Genomic DNA, 21,218 nt, shown 5'->3' on the forward strand with positions numbered 1-21,218 from the left:
GTGCATAAATATTTACAAATTTTTTATCCTCTTGTTGGATTGACCCCTTTATCATTACAGAATTACCTTTTCTGTCTCTTATTACAGTCTTTTTCTTAAAGTCTATTTTGTCTGATATATGTATAATATCCTCAGCTTTCTTTTGGTTTCCATTTGCATGGAATATTCTTTTCCATCCCTTCACTTTCAGTCTGTGTGTCCTTAAAGCTGAGGTGAATCTCTGGTTGGTGGCATGTAGTTGGAGCTTGGGCTTTTTAAAAATGTTTTTAATCCGTTAGCCACTATATCTTTTGATTGGAGAATTTAGTTCATTTACATTTAAATTAATTATTGGTAGGAATTGGCTTACTCTTGCCATTTTGTTAATGGTTTTCTGGTTTGTAATTTCTTTGTTCCTTTCTTCTTTGTCCTTTCCTTTGTGATTTGATGGTTTTCTGTAGTGGTATGCTTAGATTCCTTTCTTTTTCTCTTTTGTGTAACTATTATAGGTTCTTGCTTTCTGGTTATTATGAGGCTTATATAAAATGTCTTATTTATGACAATCTATTTTAAGCTGATAACAACTTAAGTTCAAATGCATACTAAAGCTCTATATTTTTACTCTTGCCCCCAGCCTCATGTTTTATGTTTTTGACATCACAGTTTACATCTTTATACTTTGGGTATCCTTTAACAAATTATTGAAGTTATAGTTATTTTTACTACTTTTGTCTTTTAACCTGCATACTAGATTTAAAAGTGATTTGCTCACCACCATTACAACATTACATTATTCTGAATTTATATTTTTACCTTTACCAGTGAGATTATATACCTTTATATGTTTTCCTGTTACTAATTAGTATCCTTCGTTTCAGCTTGAAGGAGTCCCTTTAACATTTCTTGTAAGTCTGGTCTAGTGGTGATGAATTCCTTCAGCTTCTGCTTTTCTAGAAAACTCAATTTCGCCTTCAATTCTGAAGGACAGATTTGCTGGGTAGAGTATTCTTGGTTCACAGTTTTTTCTTTCAGAACTTTGAGTATATTGCCACTCCCTCCTGGCCTATAAAGTTTCTGCTGAAGAAATCTACTGATAATCTCATTAGGATTCCCTTGTCCATAATTGTTTTTCTCTTGCTACTTTTTTTTTTTGAACATCTTTATTGGAGTATAATTGCTTTACAGTGGTGTGTTAGTTTCTGCTTTATAACAAAGTGGATCAGTTATACATATACATATGTTCCCATATCTCTTCCCTCTTGCATCTCCCTCCCTCCCACCCTCCCTATCCCACCCCTCTAGGTGGTCACAAAGCACTGAGCTGACCTCCCTGTGCTATGCGGCTGCTTCCCACTAGCTATCTATTTTACGTTTGGTAGTGTATATATGTCTGGATTCATCTTATTTAAAACTCTCCAGGTTTCCTGAATCTGGATGTCTGTTTCTTTCTCCATGTTGTGCATGTTTTGAGCCATTATTTCTCTGAATAAGCTTTCTGCCCCCTTTTCTCTCTCTTCTCCTTCTGGAACCCCTATAATGCAAATACTGGTCCATTTGATGGTGTCCCATAAGTCTCTTAAGCAATTTATACTCTTTTTCATTCTTTTTTCTGTTTGCTCCTCTGATTAAATAGATTTCATTGCCCTCTCTTCAAGTTTGCTGATCCTTTCTTTCACTTGATCTACTCTGATGTGGAACCCCTCTATTGTTGAACTTTTCAGTTCAATCATTATATTCTTTAGCTCTGTGATCTCTGTTTGGTACTTTCGTATTTTCTATCTCTTTTTTGAAATTCTTACTTTGTTCATTCATTGTTCTCCTGACCTTGGTGAGTATCTTTATGACCATTATTTTGAACTCTTTATCAGATAAATCACTTACCTCCATTTCATTAAGGTTTTTTCCTGACATTTTATTTTGCTTTTTGTTTGGTACATACGCCTCTGTTTCTTTATTTTCCTTGACTCTGTGTATTGGTTTCTGTGCTTTCGATCAGGCAGCCACCTTTCCCAGTCTTGATGGAGCGGTCTTGTGGAGAAAATGAAACTTATCATTTAGGCTGGCCCTAGCTCTTTGTTGTTTCTCAAATCTTTGTGTTTGTCCAAGCCACCCTCTTTGTTCTTAATGACTCCCAGTAGTTGAGTTTTTGCCAAGACCTGTCAGTGTCCCAGAGGGGAGGATTTCAGTAAGCATCTTGATGCAGGCTCATTGCATACTGTACCCCCAAGCAGCAACGTTTAAAGTATGCAGGTGAACGTCTCTCAGGGAAAGAGTGAGGCTGGGCATTTCTCTCTGCTGTGTCCTGAGAGGGACACCTGGTTAAGAAGTGTTTCTTTGTTTTGCTACAGTTCTGTGGAACCTGGAACTCGAGCCCCTCTGGCCACCAGACCAAGGTTATAAAGATTTGTGTCCTTGGGGCAGCCTCTCCAAAAGCCAGGGCCCCAGACATGTGCACAGGTCCTTTCAAGGAGACACCAATGACCTGGAGCAGGGCAGAGGGAGAGTGTGAAGGTGGCACGGGCTGGCTTCCCTGGTCTGCAGGGAGAACTGCAGTCTATTCCTAGATGTGTGCTGAATTAGAAGCCTGACCTTCAGGTAGCAGCTTTTAAAGTATGCAGATAGGCCTCTTTCAGGGACAGATTTAAAGATGGGCGTGTGTGTCTACTGCCTCTGGACTGATCCCTGGGGGCACAGCCATTGCGAATCCTCAGGAACCTTTTAAGAACTGCGTCTCTGTTTGCGTCATCTTGTGGTTGTCATGGATGCGTTCGTCAGTGGCTTTCAGAGTGAGATGTTTGGGGGCCTGTCGCTCAGGTGGAAGTTGGGGCACTAGATGTTGGGTTCAGACTCCTCAGGGAGAATCTGGGGTTGTGAATTTCCTCCCAGTTATATGTTTCTCTGCCAGGGTAGGGTTTATGGTGAGAGTGTGTCTCAGCTTTTCCTACTCTTTTTGATGTGGGTTTTTCCTCCGTTGCCCAGTGTGTAGGAGTCACTCAGCTAGTTTCTGGATTTCTTTCAGAGAGAATTGTTCAGTGTGTAGCTATAGATTTGGTGTGTCTGTCAGAGGAGGTGAGTTCAGGAGCTTCCTGTGTTGCCACGTTGGACCAGAACCCTTGAATTCTTTCTTGTTTGTTTATAATAGTTTTGGTTCTCTTAGTTTTTTCATGTGAACAATCTTATACTCTGCAAATAAGTATAATTTTGTCTTTCCCATTCCAATTTTTATACATCCAGTTTTTTTTTCCTACTGGTTGATTGCATTGGCTAGTACCCCACAACAAGGTAAAATAAATAATTGAGGTGATAGTGGATGACCTTGTCATCTTGTTTCTGACGTTCATGGGAATGCTTCTAGTATATCTTCATTAAGCTGGCTTTTGGGCTGAGAGAGAGAGAGTTAAGTATACATCTATTTAATTGATTAAGAGTTTATATCAATAATAAGCATTAAAAAAATACATAGCCTGGCTGTGTATTTGATTGTATAAGCATTTGACTGAGACACCTGGTTTGAAGTGAATCTTTTTTTTAAAAATTTATTTATTTAATTTATTTATTTTTGGCTGCGTTGGGTCTTCATTGCTGCGTGCAGGCTTTCTCTAGTTGCCGCGAGTGGGCTTCTCACTGCGGTGGCTTCTCTTGTTGCGGAGCACAGGCTCTAGGCACGCGGGCTTCAGTAGTTGTGGCTCGCGGGCTCTAGAGCGCAGGCTCAGTAGTTGTGCTACACGGGCTTAGTTGTTCCGCGGCATGTGGCATCTTCCCAGACCAGGGCTTGAACCCATGTCCCCTGCATTGGCAGGCAGATTCTTAACCACTGCACCTCCAGGGAAGCCCTGAAGTGAATCTTTATTCACCAGTTGTGGCATGCCAAATCTTCCAAGCGTGTAATACTTATGATGCTTGTACTTCATATCTCTAGAGAGCCAAGAGAATCCCTTGAAGTATTAATCACTGTGCCCCGCCTGCATCCCCCATCCAGTTCGTGAGAAGGATGTACATTGTTCAGGTAGCAGGATTATTATCATTGGAGAGCAAAGGGGGAAGAAGTGGCTGAAAAATGATGTGCTAGTTTCCTATTGCTGCTGTCACAAATAACCACAAATTTAGTGGCTTGAAACAATGCAAATTTATTATAGTTCTGTGATTCAGAAGTCTGAAATTACAGGCTAAAATTAAGATGTTGGCAGAGCTGCGTTCCTTTCTGAAGGCTGTAGGGGAGAATCTGTTTTCTTGCCTTTCCAGCTTCTAGATACGGTCCTTATCTTTTTTTTTTTTTTTTTTTTTTTTTTTTTTTGCGGTACACGGGCCTCTCACTGTTGTGGCCTCTCCCGTTGCGGAGCACAGGCTCTGGATGCACAGGCTCAGCGGCCATGGCTCACGGGCCCAGCCGCTCTGCAGCATGTGGGATCCTCCCGGACTGGTGCACAAACCCACGTCCCGTGCATCGGCAGGCAGACTCTCAACCACTGTGCCACCAGGGAAGCCCCTTATCTGTTTACTTATGGCCAATTCTTCCATCTTCAAAGACAGCAACATAGTGTATCTGTGATGCTGCTTTTGTTGTCACATCTCTTTCTCTTCTGCCTTCTTCTTCCACTTGTAAGGACTTTTGTGATAATATTGGGCTCACCCCAGTATTAAGGTCAGTTGATTTGTAACCTTAACTCCTCCTGCAACTCCTCCTTAGTTCCCCCATGCATGTAACCTAATGTATTCAGAGTCCAGCAATGAGGACATCTTTGGGAGCCATTTTTCTGCCTACCACAGAGGCATAGATTTGAGGATCTGTGGGGTCTGAGTGGAAGGGAGCAAACCTATGGAACAGGAGAGGAGGAGAGGAAGTGGCCAGCATCGGGGGAGGGGGTGTGACCCAGCCCTGGTGCACTGTGGACACCAGGAAGCCATGTGGGCAGGCAAGCCAATGCCTATAGACCTTCCACTGAATTTTTTTTTTTTGTTGCGGTACGCGGGCCTCTCACTGTTGCGGCCTCTCCCGTTGCGGAGCACAGGCTCCGGACGCGCAGGCTGAGCGGCCATGGCTCACGGGCCCAGCTGCTCTGCGGCATGTGGGATCTTCCCGGACCGGGGCACGAACCCGCGTCCCCTGCATCGGCAGGCGGACTCTCAACCACTGCGCCACCAGGGAAGCCCTCCACTGACTTTTTAAGAAATTAATAAACTCGGTTTCTTTAGAGCATCTTAGGTTCACAGCAAAATTGAGCAGAAAGTACAGGGAATTTGCATGTGTTCCTATCCCTCTCCACATAGGCTACTGACTTTGAGGGAGCCCTGCATGCCCCTTGTGCTGGGGGAAGAGTCATAATTCTTTCCATCAATGTTTGGGCAGAGGCGGTGGACAGAATGCCTGCTCTGGCCCTGAGATGCGGCTCCTATGTGGCCACCCCTTTTCTAATGGCCTAGGACACTTGTCAGGGCCCCTAAACAGAAAAATGGATCCTTAATAACCAGGGTGGGTGGAGGCCGTGAGGCTGAAGGAAAAGCCCCCAACATTGGTGCTGGTGAAGGTCATTCCTATGGCACTAGTATCAACAGTTAAATTCTTACTTTCCAGTAGTTTGTATAAGATAAAGGCAGAATGCAATAACGTGTCAAATAATTGCACAGTTGCTCATGAGCCGAGGTGGTGTTCCGGCTGAACTGAATGGTTGCGGCTTTGAACTGCTGGTCCAAGCTCCAAGTACGACTCGAAGGCCAAATCAGCTCCGGGAAGGGTTTAGGAGGCCCAGGGTATAGTGTGAGAGTTTAGATCGGATGAAAGTCAAACATTTAGATGTTGAAGGCAGGGTCTTCTTGAGGATCCCAAATGGAAGGCCGAGGAGGCCAGACTCTGTGTGGCGATTTGGCTGTGTGTAGTCAGGCAACGTGAAGGGCCAGCTGGCTTCAGTGAGCCTCCCAAGGCAAGCTGCCTTTGTGGAGTCCTTGAAGATAGAGTGTGCGGCAGTGAAGTGCGATAGAGTTCGGGGCAGGTGCTGTCAGGGCAGCTCCAAGGGATGATGCATAGTCTTGGTTGCACTTGAATTTGATCGTCTTTAATGTCGCTTCAGAGGAATGGACTGCTGGCTGGGGTTGATCTCTTTTTTTGTTACTTGGAGATTTTTATTGTAATTGTTTTTGTGTAAAAGACTGTTTATGGTGATGCTTTGAACCTACGCTCCTTTTTTCATCTCTATCTCTGTCACTTCTGGTGACAGTCTGCTTTAAGTGCTTTATTACATATCTTCTAGACTTTCTTCCTTCTCTTTTGTTTCAGTCACAGCTTTGGTGGTGGGGGAGGGAGCCCCTGGTCTGTACATGGAAAGGAAGATAATAGACAGTATGTTGCTAAACATGATTATCTTGGATTTTTCAATTTGCCTTTGATCTCCAGGAGTCTGCAAGATGCTAGATGTTTTATTAATTGTTCACTTAAATTTGGGGGTAAATGTAATACCTCATTAAACAGAGAAGCAAAGAAAGCCTTATTATCCTTTCCTTCAGCCTGTCAGAGCACGAAAAAGGAACAAATCATAGCTGCTTAGGTTGGATTTAAGAGTCTTATTTATCAAAATGGCAAAAGACTGTGGCTTCCATAAGGTTCTCAGAGTCCTTGCTGTGTGGGCGTTGGCTTTGTTGCTACGTCTGTCTGTCACTTTCTTGCCTGATGTCTCTGATGGGTAGGTCTGGGTGCGGAGGCCCCATGTAGGATGTACTGCCTGCCTTGATTTAAAAAAAAATCAAATAAAATACTACCAGCTTCTTACATGCGTGATGTGCTTCAGCATTTATAAAGCATCATTATATATAATATCTCAGAGACCCTTCAAGCGGAGGAAACTTCTCGGTGCTCCTGGGGAGTATTAATACACATTCATATATATGTGGGATGTATGCATACATCTCTATAGCATTTGCATGATGATTCATAATTTACAAAACACTCTTACAAATATATCCTCTCAAGGAGAGGAAACTACTTAGTGTCCCTGCTCTTTTGGGTATAAATAAATATTAAATTGGGTTTAATAGCACTGGGATTGCTTCTTCTGTTAAATTAGATCCTTTACTTAAAACTTGGACACGAGCAGACTTGAAGCTTCACTGTGGAGCGCTGATTTGTGCCAGGAAAGATGGTGGGTTTTTTTTGCTCTTACAAGACAACTCATCAGCTCTTTCGATGTTTTTCCTTGATGTGCTGATGATTTCTTGCAGCTGGGAGAATAGAAAGTAAAGCAGTAGCTCTTTAGCAAGCTGTCATTGCTGTGCCTGGATTTCCTGCTCCAATATTCTTCTTCTTTTCCATTTTTAAAGCCACAGGCAAATGACCGTCCATTTCAGATATCAGTGAATGCTCGGTGAGTCAGATGCCTGGTGGAGGAATGTGCCCACCATAGGGTCTCTTACACCTACAGGCACCATTTTTTAAAAAAATTAATTTATTTGGCTGCACTGGGTCTTAGGTGCAGCATGCAGGATCTAGTTCCCTGACCAGGGATTGAACCCGGGCCCCCCTGCATCGGGAGCGTGAAGTCTCAACCGCTGGACCACCAGGGAAGTCCCACGGGCACCATTTTTGAATTCAGTTATATTTTGCGAATATCTTTTCCTGGCATTTCTTTTTTATGTCACCGTGGTTTGATAGAAATTGAGAGCATCATCGTATGTGGATCTGCTCACATTCCTTGTCCCCCTCTGCTGGTTATTGCGGGTGCCGACCCTGCACCAGACTGTTTTTTTTCTTTTTCCTTCCTGACACCTGCTCTACGTTCAGAGGCCAATTCAATCTGTATGCCATTGAATCTATGATAATATTTATTCAATGAAATGAGAATTATTTCAAATATGTACCTCTCAGAGTCTTATATCACCTGTTCTACTCCTAAAATAATTGACTAATTTTAAGGAAATCTGATGCCCAATCCCAAACACCTTAAATTATACCGTGGATACTTTTGAAACCAAATGCCTTCTGATAGCCATTTTCCCTTCTTCCTTTTAGTAATGGAGCTCTGTGAGTTTTAGCCAGGCACATGGCCTCCAGCTCTAAACTACAGTTCCCAGCCCCCTTTGCAGCTGTGTATGGCCATGTGACTGAATTTGGGCCAATAGGATGTGAGTGGGAGTGACGTGTGCAACTTCTGGGTTTCTACTAAATGATGTTTGCTCTGGCTTCTCCCTTTTCTCTTCCCACCAACTGGGAAAAGTCAAAGAATGGAGCAACCTTGCAAACCACATGCTGTGGGCTACGGAGTTGCCCCATGTCCCCTCTTCACTTCCCCCAGACCACTCACCTGTGGACTGCAGTGTTTGGCAGAGTAGCTTGCTCTGTTGTTTAACTAATAAAAATGTTAAAATTGAGCACTCATGTTAGAGAATACAAGAAATTTCAGTGAAAGCTCTGTATGTGAAGGTAGGCGTTATCATGACTAGTGATTGTAACTGGTCCCCTGCCTTCATTCTCTCCTCCAATTCTCCAAATGGCTCTCAAAGACAGGCCACTCTGCCGCTAAAAATCTTAAAATCTTCTGCTGGCTCCCAAGGTACCTAAAATCCCAAGCCCTTAGCATAAAGTAGAGACAATATCAGAATTTGTTTGGGCTGAAAACAATAGAATTCCTGACTAAAAATAACATAAACATCAAGGCTTTGGTCTTCTCTTATAATGGGGAATCTGGAGGAAGGTGTTTCCAGCATTGGTTTAGAAGGTGAATAATGTCAGGTCTCTGCTTGCCTTTGCTTCAGTTCTCTTGACTTTCCCTCATAGTTATATGATGGCTGCAGTGGCTCCAGGCTTCACATCCTCTTACCCATCCAAAGCAGGAAAGGAAATGGCACTCTTTTTATCAGGGAGAAAAATCTTTTCCAGAACCCCGTGGCAAACTTCCCTCATTTCTCTTTGGCCAGACTTAGTCATATGCCTATGCCTTAGCTGCAAGTTGGCTGGGAAAGTGAGAGTCTATTGTGGAAGGGAAACTCTACTTATGATACACAGGGGAGCAGACATGGCTGTAAGGCAGGCAGTTGAGCATGTGCTCCATGAGCCTCACGTACTTCCCTGAAGCAAAAAATATGACTGTAAGTTGAAATATACAAAATTTATCTCCTGTGACCATAGGCCCATTACAAACATTTCTTTTGAATTGTTATTGTTATGATTTATTGGTTAGAACACAACTGACCAAAACAACATACAGTACACAGTTTGGTAAATAATGAAATAAATCAGATTTTACTGAAAATATATTTCTTAATGTTATTAAAACATGTTGCGGAAGAATATTATTGCTAAATGGGGTAGGGTTTAGCTTCAGTTGCATTCTCATTTTCATGTGTGTGGGTTGAGGTGTTTGGTAATCTCGCTCACAAAAATAAGTTGACGGAAACAGAAGGCATTTTATAACTGCAAGATTGATCGGTTCTTTTGGACTGCTTCTGAGTTATATGCTGAAAGGCACATGGTGATCTATAATAAAAATTAAATATAAGGTTTGGGGTGAGTGAGAGGCATTACTTTCTCTTGTAAAGGAGGAGAAGGAGGCATGGGAAAGGGGACCCTCATAAAAGCTCCGCCAAAGGGCGTGTTCAGCAGATCAGCTATAGGAGAGGAAAGCTGAGCGCTAACAATTGATTCCCTCGAAACCATCCAGGCACAGTGTTCCTCTTGGAGAGGCTTCGGAGACCCCCAGTGATACACGTACCCCAGTTTAAAGACCACTGGTTGTGAGGATCAAATGAGATAATGTACACGAAAGCCTTTGGTGTGCTGTAAAGAACGTTCCAAGGGACATTAATAATAATTGCATGCTTTGTTTTTCCCAAATTCTGGTGACAGCCCATGAGGGCTCTAAGGACTTCATGTTCCAAGTCCTGAAAGCGGCCCACTAACAGACAAGGCAGCTCCCCCTGGACTTGCTGCGAATATCCATCCTCCCAATATAAAAGAAGGTTGACGGGAGAGAGTGAGAGGTGACCTCTTCTGGGGAGTGTTGAGCCAGGCTGGAGAAGGAGCGGGTCGTTGGGGCAGGTGCATGGGAGAGGGTGTCCTCCTGTATCCTGGCTGGATGTCTGCTCTTCCACAGTGTTTGCTGATCAGGTCTGGTCTGTGTGAACAGAGGGAGGAGCCCTGGAGGGAGCCCCTGTTACTCCCTTGAGGTCCCCATTTTAGAACACATAGAAGGCGTAATCTGCCCAGGTGCTTGGGTCCAGGAGGCCAGACAGCACTGGAGTCTGCAGGCTTGCCAGGCTGCAGAGTGGGCCAAAGGGACATGCCTGATGGTATGAAGTCACCAGTTAGGGGCAGCCAGGCCACAGGGTCACTGTGAGTGGTTGAGGGAGGTGCCTAGGGATGTGTTTGTTCTCTGCCAGCAGGGCTTGGGGACCACAAGTTAGATTGGTGATAATGATCAATAAAAGGGGGGTAGTGCCCTCAGTGCTGCTACCGGTTGGAAAGGTCCTTTGTCTTTCCTGCCTTTCTCCCTGCTCTGATACTGATCTCTGGCGGCCTCGGCCTGCAGTGGCTTGAAGCAGGATTTCGGTTCCCCGGGCAGAGATTGAAGTCAGGTAGCAGCAATGAGAGCATTGAATCCTAGCCACTAGACCACCAGGAGCCAGTGGCCAGTGACAAGGCCCTGGCCCATCAACTTTGTAGAAATAAATTTCCACAAAGAGACGGAAATTAGTGAAACAAGTAAAGTGTTTACTAGGAGGAGAAAGAGTAGGTGTGAATAGGCGCACACGCGCGAGCGCAGAGAGACAGTCTCGCTCTCGTGGTGGTTTGAATCACTTATATGGGGCATTTCTTCTGCGTTTCCTTTGCCCAATCATCTTGCTTTGCCTGGCTCTGAGTCCGTATTTGGCTATCTCCGGGTCCTCCCATGTGTGTGCGTGCATCTCTTAGCCAAGATGGATTTCAGCGAAGCGGCCTATGGGTAGGTTGGCATCACTCCTCTTTTGACCTCCCAGGAGCCTCTCTGCGTATGTGTAGTCAGGAAGGTCCCCTCGAGAGTGAGAGATGTGTGGTCTCTGTCTCTTTTCTGGGCAGGGCTCAGCTTCTCTGGCTCCCGCTATTTTGGAGTATCTGTCCACAGGGGACAAAGTCCAGCTGCTCAGCCTGGAGCCTATCTATCTCCTGCCTCAAGACCAGAAGAGCAGGCCCAGGAAAAGGAGATGGACAAGTGGGCCAGGCTCATCCCTCTGTCCACGCAGTGCTGCACGGGGGCCATCAGCTTGTGACAGCGCCACGTTCACTGACGCCACCTTGGCAGCTTGAAATCCACCTGGTGGAACTATTTACAGCACAAGAGTCAGCAGAAGCTACAAATCCATGCTTCCCCTCCCTTCCAAGTTGAGAAGGGCGTTAGGGTGTCTCACCTCTCCCAGCACACCACTGAGTCCTAGTCACTGGAGCCAGGAGCTGAGCGTGGGGTGCTGGGGAAGGACCTGAGTCAAATATGGGACTGAGATTTACGAATGGACAAGGCTAAGGCTTGGGGAACCGAGATGAGACTATGTTAATAATTCAGTGATTGAAAAGGTGGTAAATGGGATTAAAATGTCCTTTAAAGGAGCCTAGTACCCAGCAGAAGAGTAGAGTTTGGCAAAGCATAATGGTGTATTAGAAAAATAATCTGGCTCACGTCTATATTTTATTTATTTATTATTATTTTTTTATAACCAATATGCTTTAATGTAAGTTTAGGTCATTCATTTTACAAACACTCATGGAATGCCTACTGTGCTTAAATCATTGTGCTGGATCTTCCCAAAGACACGGTTTACATGAACACAATTCCTAACGACTTCTTCCTAATGCTTGCTTCGGGGGCTACATCTGGGGCTGAATGGAAGCACATAGACATAGGGCTGCGGTATGGCCACAGCCGTACCGCAGAGGTGAACACAGCAGTCACTATCTTGATAAGGTGTGTAGATTAGTAATCACCATTCTGTTACTTTGTAAAGTTCAGTTCCTTCCCCTGGAGGGGTGCACCAGTCCTGGAAATACTGCAATACCAGGTCGATGCGTGCAGTGGGCGAAGCAAGCTCTCACTCCAACTCCTTGCTCCAAAAATCCGTTTAATACGTTGTTCTCGGGTAGAGAACATATCAGATTTTAAACTGATAAGAACAGATACTACACTTGATCTTAGCCAAAAGGCCGAGAAGCGATACGTCTATATTTTATAATGGGACTTCCCCGATCAAATTACCCACCTCCACACAATAAAGATATTGAAAAGGGCCCATTTTAATTCAGAGTTGCTGAACACGAAAAAGGGTTGGGGTTTTAGAGAATCGTTCCCTGACATGAGCCAGCTGGCCTCAGGCCTTTTCCTTCCCTTGGATTTTGCCACTGTGGCCTCTGGACCACAGAGCAGCGCTGATGGGGTCGGAGACCTTGTCTTGCCTCCAGCCCGGGGTGGACTTCTGCCTTGGCCAGGCTGTTTCTGGCTCCAGAAGCAGATTCTGCAGAAGTGTCAGGATCACCCTCCCTCCAGTACTTAGGCCTTTTCTAAGGAAGAGCAGCTGTGCAGAGAATTCATTCTTCTGCAGAACAGAATCCTTTAATGAGACAAATTGTTTTTATAATAGGACTTTCACAGGGAAAGAAAAAAATCCTGTCGCATAAAAGCAAATGGATTCTCTCCTCAGAACCACATCCTCTGCCCAGCAGGTACTGAATTGCAGATGGTGTTTTCACGCTCCCAACTGGGTATTTAATGAAGAAGGAAGAGGGTCCCACTCCCCTCTCCTCTCCCCACCTCCAACACTGGCGATGCACTTCTCTGTTCATTGAGGTTCACTCTGAGGGGGAAAAGCCTATTTTAAACAAAGGCAAGAGATGCGAGATTTAGATGGAATTTAAATCAAGAAAAAAAAAAAAAGGAAGCTGCACAGTTGTTTCCAGGATGACAGTATTTTATGAACCAAGTCTGTCGTCCGTAAGCTTCCCATTCCAAGTGATTTCAGGAACACGAAGGCTTCTGTGCCAGTCAGGACTGTGTTGGGCTGAACAGTAGTTTAACAAAAATAGGATCCGTTTGTCCTCATGTAACAGAAGAGTTGTGTGGGTTATTCAGGGCTGGTGTAGCTACTTAACGAAGCTACTGTGCACCCAGGTCCCCCCTAGCTTCCGGCTCCTTCCTTATCCTGGAACACCTCTGCTCGGATTGGCAGGATGGCTGCCCTTCCTTCCATCATTGCCCCTGAGTTGCAGGCAGGAAGAAGGGCACTAGGCAAAGTGCAGATGTGATGGGCCACAATCTAGGCTTCGCGATCCTTGCTTTTTACCCAAAAGACCTGAAAACTTTTGTCCACACAAAAACCTGCATAGAGAGTTTTATGGCAGCTTTGTTCGTAATGGCCAGTCGGAAGCAACCAAGATGTCCTTCCGTAAGTGAATGGATAAACTGTGGTACATCCAGTTAATGGAATATTATTCAGCTCTAAAAAGAAAAGAACTATCAAGCCGTGAAAAGACGTGGAGGAACCTTACATGCATATGACTAAGTGAAAGAAGCCAATCTGAAAAGGCTACCTACTGTATGATTCCAACTCTGTGAGGTTCTGGAAAAGACAAAACTATGAAGACGGTAAAAAGGTCAGTGATTGCCAGGGGATAGAGGGAAAGGAGGGATGAACAGGCAGAGCACAGAGGATTTTTAGGGAAGTGAAACTACTCTGTATGATACTATAATGGTAGATACATCTCATTATATATTTGTCAAAATCCATAGAATGTATAACACCAAGAACGAATTCTAATGTAAACTATAGACTTTGGGTGATAACGATGTGTCAGTGTATGTTCCTCAAGTGTAGCAAACGTACCCCTCTAGGGCAGGGGTGTTAATAGTAGGGAAGGTGTTCATGTGTGAGAGGGTGGGGAGCTTATGGGAACTCTGTTGCTTTCTGTTCAACTTTGCTGTGAACCTAGAATTTCTCTCTCCAAAAAAATCTGTTAAAATAAAAAAGTGATGGGCCAGTTGAGTCTGTCCTTTTTCATCAACAAAATAATAGCTTCCCTAGAAATCCCACGTGAGTAGACTTCTGCTTATACCTCACTGGCCAAAAATGGGTCACACGACTACCCCAGGCTGCAAGGGAGTGACTATTTTATTTTTTATTTACTTTTTGGAGGTACTTTCCCCCCCAGTTTTATTGAGATATAATTGATATACAGCTCTCTATAAGTTTAAGGTGTACAGCGTAATGGCTTGACATACATATATTGTGAAATGATTACCATGATAGCTTTAGTTACCATCCATCTCTCATTCAGGTACAAAAAATAATCAGTTTTCTTCCCCTTGTGATAAGAACTCTCAGGAATTACTCTTGGCAACTTTCAAATATACTATATAGCAGAGTTCACTAGAGTCATCATGTTGTACATTATGTTCCCAGCACTGATTCATCTCATAGCTGGAAGTTTGTACCTTTGGATCACCTTCATCCAGTTCCCCCATCCTTCGCTTCCCACTCTGGTAACCACAAATCTGATCTCTATTTTTGTGAGGTAAAAAAATTTTTTTGTTTGTTTTTTAGATTTTATGAGTGAAATCATACAGTATTTGTCTTTCTCTATCTGACTTATTTCACGTAGCACAATGCCCTGAATTTCCATTCCCGTTGTTGCAAATGCTGGATAGTATTCTGTTATACACACCACGTCTTCTCTATCCACTCCTCTGTCTATGGACACTTAGGTTATTTCCATGTCTTGGCTATTGTAAATAATGCTACCATGAAAATGGGGGTGCAGGTATCTCTGTGACATAGTGATTTCATTTCCTTTGCATATATGCCTGGAGGTAGAGTTGCTGGATCATATCGTAGTTCTAATTTTTTAAGGAATCTCCACGCTGCTTTCCATAGTGGCTGTACCGATTTACAGTCCTACAGGCAGTGCACTAGAGTTCCCTCTTCTCTATATCCTCACCAGCATTTGTTGTCTCTTGTCTTCTTGCTAATAGCCATTCTAACAGTTGTGCTGTAATATCTCCTTGTTTTGATTTGTGTCTCCATAATGATTAGTGATGTTGAGCACCTTTTCATGTACCTGTTGGCCATTTGTATATCCTCTTTGAAAAAGTGTCAGGTTCTTTGGCCATTTTTAATTGAATTATTTGTTTTTTAATTGAGCTGTATGAGTTCTTTATGTATTTTGGGTATTAAGCCCTTATCAGATATATGATTTGCAAATATTTTCTCCAATTCTGTAGGTTGTCACTGGACATTGGCTCTGTCACTGGCTCTAATTAGGCTAATGCTACAGTGACCCTGAAGACACTAATTTGATGGGACAGGGGTGGAAGAATTAAAAAAAAATTAGTATCAGGCATGATTTTCGCAAGACTTTTTGCAAAGGTATCACTTTTTTCCATGTAATGTAAAAACGGGCTCTGCTTAATTCATCTCTCTTCATTCTTTCATCATACGTTTTTCCTTATGTTTAAATCTTTCATCCTGGCCTCCCACTCCATTTGGTCTAAATATCCTCTTCGGTTATTTCTGGTTCAGCTGTTTAGAACATGCTGATTTACGGGGCTCTGCTGGAGATCTGTGGTGGGGGAGTGAGCTGCCCGGAGCCGTGGAAGACATTTGCAATTCAGCAGAATGGTCTCAACTGCGGTGCTGTCTAGAGGTGATGTGATGCAGGAAGGAATCTCAGACAGTGTAATTAAACGAACAGACAAAAATCCAGACAGGCAGGGTGCCTGCTTTGAAGACCCTATATTTGTTATATAAAAATCAAACACTCACATTCCCAACTTGATTGTACTCAGGTAGGGAAACGCTGCACAAACTCTGACGACTTGAGGGACCTCTGTGACAAGCTTAGACTGTGCCAATGGCCCTCATCCCAGGGTGAAATCCACACGTGGAGCCAGGGGACCCATTTGCCTGCACGCTCCCGGCACCTCATCCTCGTTGCTTCATTTGTTCCGATGACCACTGGGCTCAAATACATCCTCCCAGCCTCTACCCCACTCCCTCCTTCCAGAGGTAACATTATAATTTCACAAAGAGAGAAAATTAATATTAATTTTGTTTTGGAAATTTCATGACATTCTTTGACCTCGTTGAAAATGTCACAGATCTGACTTTTGTCAACTGTCTGATGTTCATACCTTATTATTCCTTTCTGTGCCTGGTTGTCCTTATTTTTGATAAGAATTTTAAAACCACTGTCCTTCATGTGGAAATGAGGAAATGTAAATTTTCCTCTTTTTTTTTTTTTTTGTGGTACACGGGCCTCTCACTGTTGCGGCCTCTCCCGTTGCGGAGCACAGGCTCCGGACACGCAGGCTCAGCGGCCATGGCTCACGGGCCCAGCCGCTCCGTGGCATGTGGGATCTTCCCGGACTGGGGCATGAACCCGTGTCCCCTGCATCGGCAGGCAGACTCTCTACCACTGCGCCACCAGGGAAGCCTGTAAATTTTCCTCTTAAATCAAAGAGGTGCCAAGTGCTTTAACGGTACTGAAGTCACAGGATTGAGTCAGGGTGTCCCAGGAGCACTGGATACCCACCAAGGCTTCCTTCCCGTCTCTGGGACCACAGCAGCCAGGAGCTCTTAGGGAGCTTTTGATTTCTTCCTTCTTTCTTGCTCCTTTTCTTTTTAAAGATTTTTTTTGATGTGGACCATTTTTTTTTAAAGTCTTTATTGAATTTGTTACAATATTGCTTCTGTGTTTTGTTTTCTTTGGCTGTGCTGGGTCTTCATTGCTGCGGCATGCGGGGGCTACTCTTCATTGCGGTGCACGGGCTCTAGGTGCGCGGGCTTCAGTAGTTGCAGTGCGTGGGCTCAGTAGTTGTGGCGCACGGGCTCTAGGGCACGTGGGCTTCAGTAGTTGTGGCGTGCAGGCTCAGTAGTTGAGGCTTGCAGGCTTTGTTGCTCTGCGGCATGTGGGATCTTCCCGGACCAGCGGTCAAACCCGTGTCCGCTGCATTGGCAGGTGGATTCTTAACCTCCGCGCCACCAGGAAAGTTCTTGCTTCTGTTTTATGTTTTGGTTTCTTTTGGCCATGAGGCACGTGGGATCTTAGTTCCCCGACCAGGGATCGAACGCACACCCCCTGCATTGGAAGGCAAAGTCTAACCACTGTACCTCCTTTTCTTACCCTCTAGATATTTTCCTTTCTTCTTTCCTTTTGCTCCAAACATCAAAGTGGTGGGAAGAATTCAGCTCTTGGAGGTAGAGGGAAGGCAGAGGCTCATCCCCTTGCCCAGGTCCCCCTGGTTGCAGAGGGAAGAAGCTGGTCCCCTGTCAAACTACAAGTGCAACAAAGACACTGCAGGTGGGTCTCTGTGGCCCTAGGTGTGCTGACTGATCATAGATGGACTTGCCATTTTGCATATTTGACTTTCATAGAACCAGATCTTTCATATGTTGTATATGGATACTGCTGACCACCTTCCAAAGGCAGTCAGACTATTAACCAGGTGAACTCCTGCTGCCGTATGATCGAAGCAGGACCTTCCCTATTTAAGAGAGACAGTTTTTGCTCTCGTTGGTCTTGATAATGACCATAATTAAGCCATAGCCATAGAATTTTAATAGAATGTGCTTATAACTTCTGAAACTTGAATTTAGTCCCAAACAGCTCTGTGCTACACCTACCAGATTTTGACCATCAGATTCATTACGGTGTGGGTCTGAGAAGAACAGTCTTGTGAATTGTGCTTACAATTATGTATGCAAATAAGTAAATACAATACATTAATATTTTCTTAACAAAGCCATAAATGATGATAAAATAATAATAAAATACGTTATACTAGATGTTGCTGGTTTAATTATTCCTGTTTTGGGGGAGCTCTTCTTAAGAAATGTTTCTGCTTGGAAGGACGTTCTCACATTTTATTCTTTAAATTTTACTCCTCTTCAAAACCCGGATCATTTGTCATTTGCTTTCACTGGAGTGATTCCTCACTTCTCTACAAGAAAACAGTGCTCATAACACTTGTCACACACCACACTCTTCCTTCTAGATATTTGTGTGTGGTTTTACTTTACCCGTTGTGTTCTAAACTCTTTAGGGGAGAGTTCCTGTTATATACGACTTACATGTTCTGATACAACCTAACAATACTCAATATATGTATTTAAAAGAAAGAACGAATATGTGATGAGTGTCTACTATCTGCTAGTTGTGTGATCATGATCATGTCTTTTTTTAAATTAATTTTTATTGGAGTAGAGTTGATTTACAATGTTGTGTTAGTTTCAGGTGTACAGCAAAGGGAACCAGTTATACATATACATATACATATATCCACTGTCGTTTAGATTCTTTTCCCATATAGGTCATTACAGAGTATTGAGTAGAGTTCCCTGTGCTATACAGTAGGTCCTTATTCGTTATCTGTTTTATATATAGTAGTGTGCATATGTCAATCCTTATCTACCAAGTTATCCCTCCCCCTTCCTTCCCCCTTGGTAACCATAGTTTGTTTTCGACATCAGATTTCTTATCATCTCTTTGTTTCCTCATGTGTATAATGGTGAAAACTACAACCTCACACATTTAAGATGAAATGAGGTCATGTATATAAAATACTTAGCACAAGGCCTGGCGCACTGAATTCTCATAAATGTCAGCTCTTTATTTTATCATTATTAACATGGAATGTAGTTTTTAGTAGGTACCTTGAAGCAGGGTGGTTTCTTTGCTGACTAAGGGCATCGTGGTAAATGAAGGGTAGGTGGGAGGAACAGTATTTCATAAAAGCAAAGTAACAGCCATAAAGCTCGAGTGGTTCCAACTGGTAAAATGATGCTCAGTCCCATATGCAATAACGGGCAGGTTTCCAGAGGACCTGATGTACTCTCAAGCATGCATTCAGCACATAAAAATACAACTCAACCTCATCATAAATTTGATCTACAGCCAAGAAATTATGTCCATTATCAAGTGAATGCATATTGTGCTGGTCTCCCTCTGATGCAGGTGCTACTTTGGGTAGCCTGCTCTTTTAAAAGGACTCTCCAAGGAAGGTTAAATTCATGCCTTATTTCTCTTTGCATTCATTTTCCTAGAGCTACAGAGACCTCCACCATCGTTCTACCCTAAGGTCAACAGCTGAGGTAGGTTTGGCCAATATCTATTGAAAATGACGTTGAGGCGATTTCTTTTTTTTTTTTTTTTTTTTGCAGTACGCGGGCCTCTCACTGCTGCGGCCTCTCCCGTTGCGGAGCACAGGCTCCAGACGCTCAGGCTCAGCGGCCATGGCTCACGGGCCCAGCCGCTCCGCGGCATGTGGGATCTTCCCGGACCGTGTCCCCTGCATCGGCAGGCAGACTCTCAACCACTGCGCCACCAGGGAAGCCTGAGGCGATTTCTTTTACTAGAGATTTTTTTTCCAAAATGAGAGCTCATTTCAGCATTTATTCCCTTCATGTTCTTCAACTTCTCCAATTTCACCAAAGCGATTCTGTATCCCTTTTCTCTGGCGTCACTCATCTTCCCAGACCTGCAGAAGCATTCACCTCCTCCAGAAAGCTTTTCCTGGTTCCCCAGAAATAGTTCACTGTCTCTCTGCACCCCGCCCCCGCCTCTGGACAACACAGGATGGCTCTTATTTGTATCGTTGCCATGACCGTATTGTAGGGCAAGTGTACATTTAAAGGCTTGTTTCTATTGGTTGACTATGAGCCACTCAAGGTTTGGATCCATTTCTGGTCATTTTTATGTCTTGATATTGTAACAGGAAGGTTTGGGGACAGAGGAATGGGCAGCTATGAGGCCTTCTGTGACCCTGCCTGGGGCACAGTGCCTGTCACACTCAGGTCCAGAGTTCAGCTCCACTGGTCATGATGGCCACCACCATGGACCAGCCCCAAGAAGTCTGGTGGGATCGAAGCATAGTGAGTGAGGCAGTGAAGGGATGGGAGATGAGGCTGGATAGAGATGGAGGGGCTAGACCATGCGAGGGTTTTTGGCCTGGGGACAGGCAATTGGACTTTTTGTTCCAAAGGCAATGGGAAGCTGCTGTGAGCTTTAGGAGGGGATGGTGACACGATCCAGTGCAGAGATTCCATCACCTGCTCCTCTTTTTTTTTCCCCCTCCTGGGTTATGGACACAGTGCCGGCTCCTGCAGTGTCTGTCTTGTTGCAAGGAGCATTTTCACCGTATGCTTTTGAACAGCCTCAAAGCCGTAGATGTGCTGAGGGGAAAGACTGGAGCTTTGAGCACAGAGAGGTAGCAGCATCCTTGCAACAGGCCAGCTGCCCTACCCCTACCCCCATCATCCTCTGGCCTCATGCTGCGGGTTATTGCACTGCATTTTTCTGCAACCTGACGTTGGAGAGTCTGCTGGTTTTCCATCTGATTTTAAAAATAAGTAAATAATCGCAGTCAATACATGGATATGGTGAAAATGCAAAGCAAGCGACAGAATTTGGGCACCGCAGCTCCAGGGAGCACCTGCAGTTCAGAGAGATTCTTGGGGCTTAGACGATTCTGAAGGGACCCATTGCTGTTTTATGTTGTATGTGTGGCTTTGGAGGTCCAGGAGGCCAGCCCCGAGGGACATTTTGGAAAGTGGTAATGAAATGATTTTCAGTCCAAGGCAAAGAAGCAGGTCAGGTACCTAAACTCCCTGCCATACCTTAAAAGGCTCTAATTCTATCCTGACAAACAGTAAAGAGAGCAAATAAGTACGTTCATGCCATTTCAATGTTCTTCTTCAAACATGTGGATTTAAGCCAGTTGGGTTTGGAATCCATTTAGTTTGTGATTTTGCCAAGAGTTTTGTGGGTGTAAAGTTTAAAAATAGCTATGTACACATAGGATGTCTGTGGGGAAAAGTGGGTAAATTCTAGGTTGGAAAAAGGTTCTGTGAGCAAGTGCCCTCAATGTTTAGTTCCAAATGTTTGCAAAGACAAACATTTTGGAGATCAGAGTAACAGTCCTGTTTCACCCTTGGTCTAAAGCAGGGTGCAACTGCATCCAAACGTGGGCGTGGGTAGGTGACTCAGAAATATGTAATGGGGGGAATTAAAGACCCAGAAAAAAGAATTAAAGTCTAAAAAGAGGTGAGGGAGGAAACAGGGAGAAAAAGTTCCCGTATAAATAGACTAGTAAAGTCAGGCGTTTTCAGACTGGAAGCATGGAGGCAGATGGAATTAAAGCCAAAAAATACAGTAAGTGGCTGAGGTCAGGGTAATTGCAGCCTTGCTCGGTCACGGCCTCATGAGTTTTCCTCCCTGCGCACAATTTCCCCCCTCTCAACCC

General features: G+C 44.1%; 1 long non-coding RNA gene and 1 other non-coding gene across 4 annotated transcripts in view; one reads left to right on the forward strand and one right to left on the reverse strand.

Annotated features, from left to right (window-relative positions):
* The window catches only part of LOC109550228 (uncharacterized), a 119,166-nt gene that overhangs the window by 60,197 nt on the left and 37,751 nt on the right, over positions 1 to 21,218 (forward strand). The window lies entirely within an intron of this gene.
* LOC117308916 (U2 spliceosomal RNA) lies at positions 11,955 to 12,145 on the reverse strand. Its single transcript, XR_004523165.1, has one exon. It is a non-coding gene; the product is annotated as a U2 spliceosomal RNA (small nuclear RNA).

The sequence above is a fragment of the Tursiops truncatus genome, chromosome 18 (genome assembly GCF_011762595.2).
Source record: "Tursiops truncatus isolate mTurTru1 chromosome 18, mTurTru1.mat.Y, whole genome shotgun sequence".
Lineage (NCBI taxonomy): Eukaryota > Metazoa > Chordata > Mammalia > Artiodactyla > Delphinidae > Tursiops > Tursiops truncatus.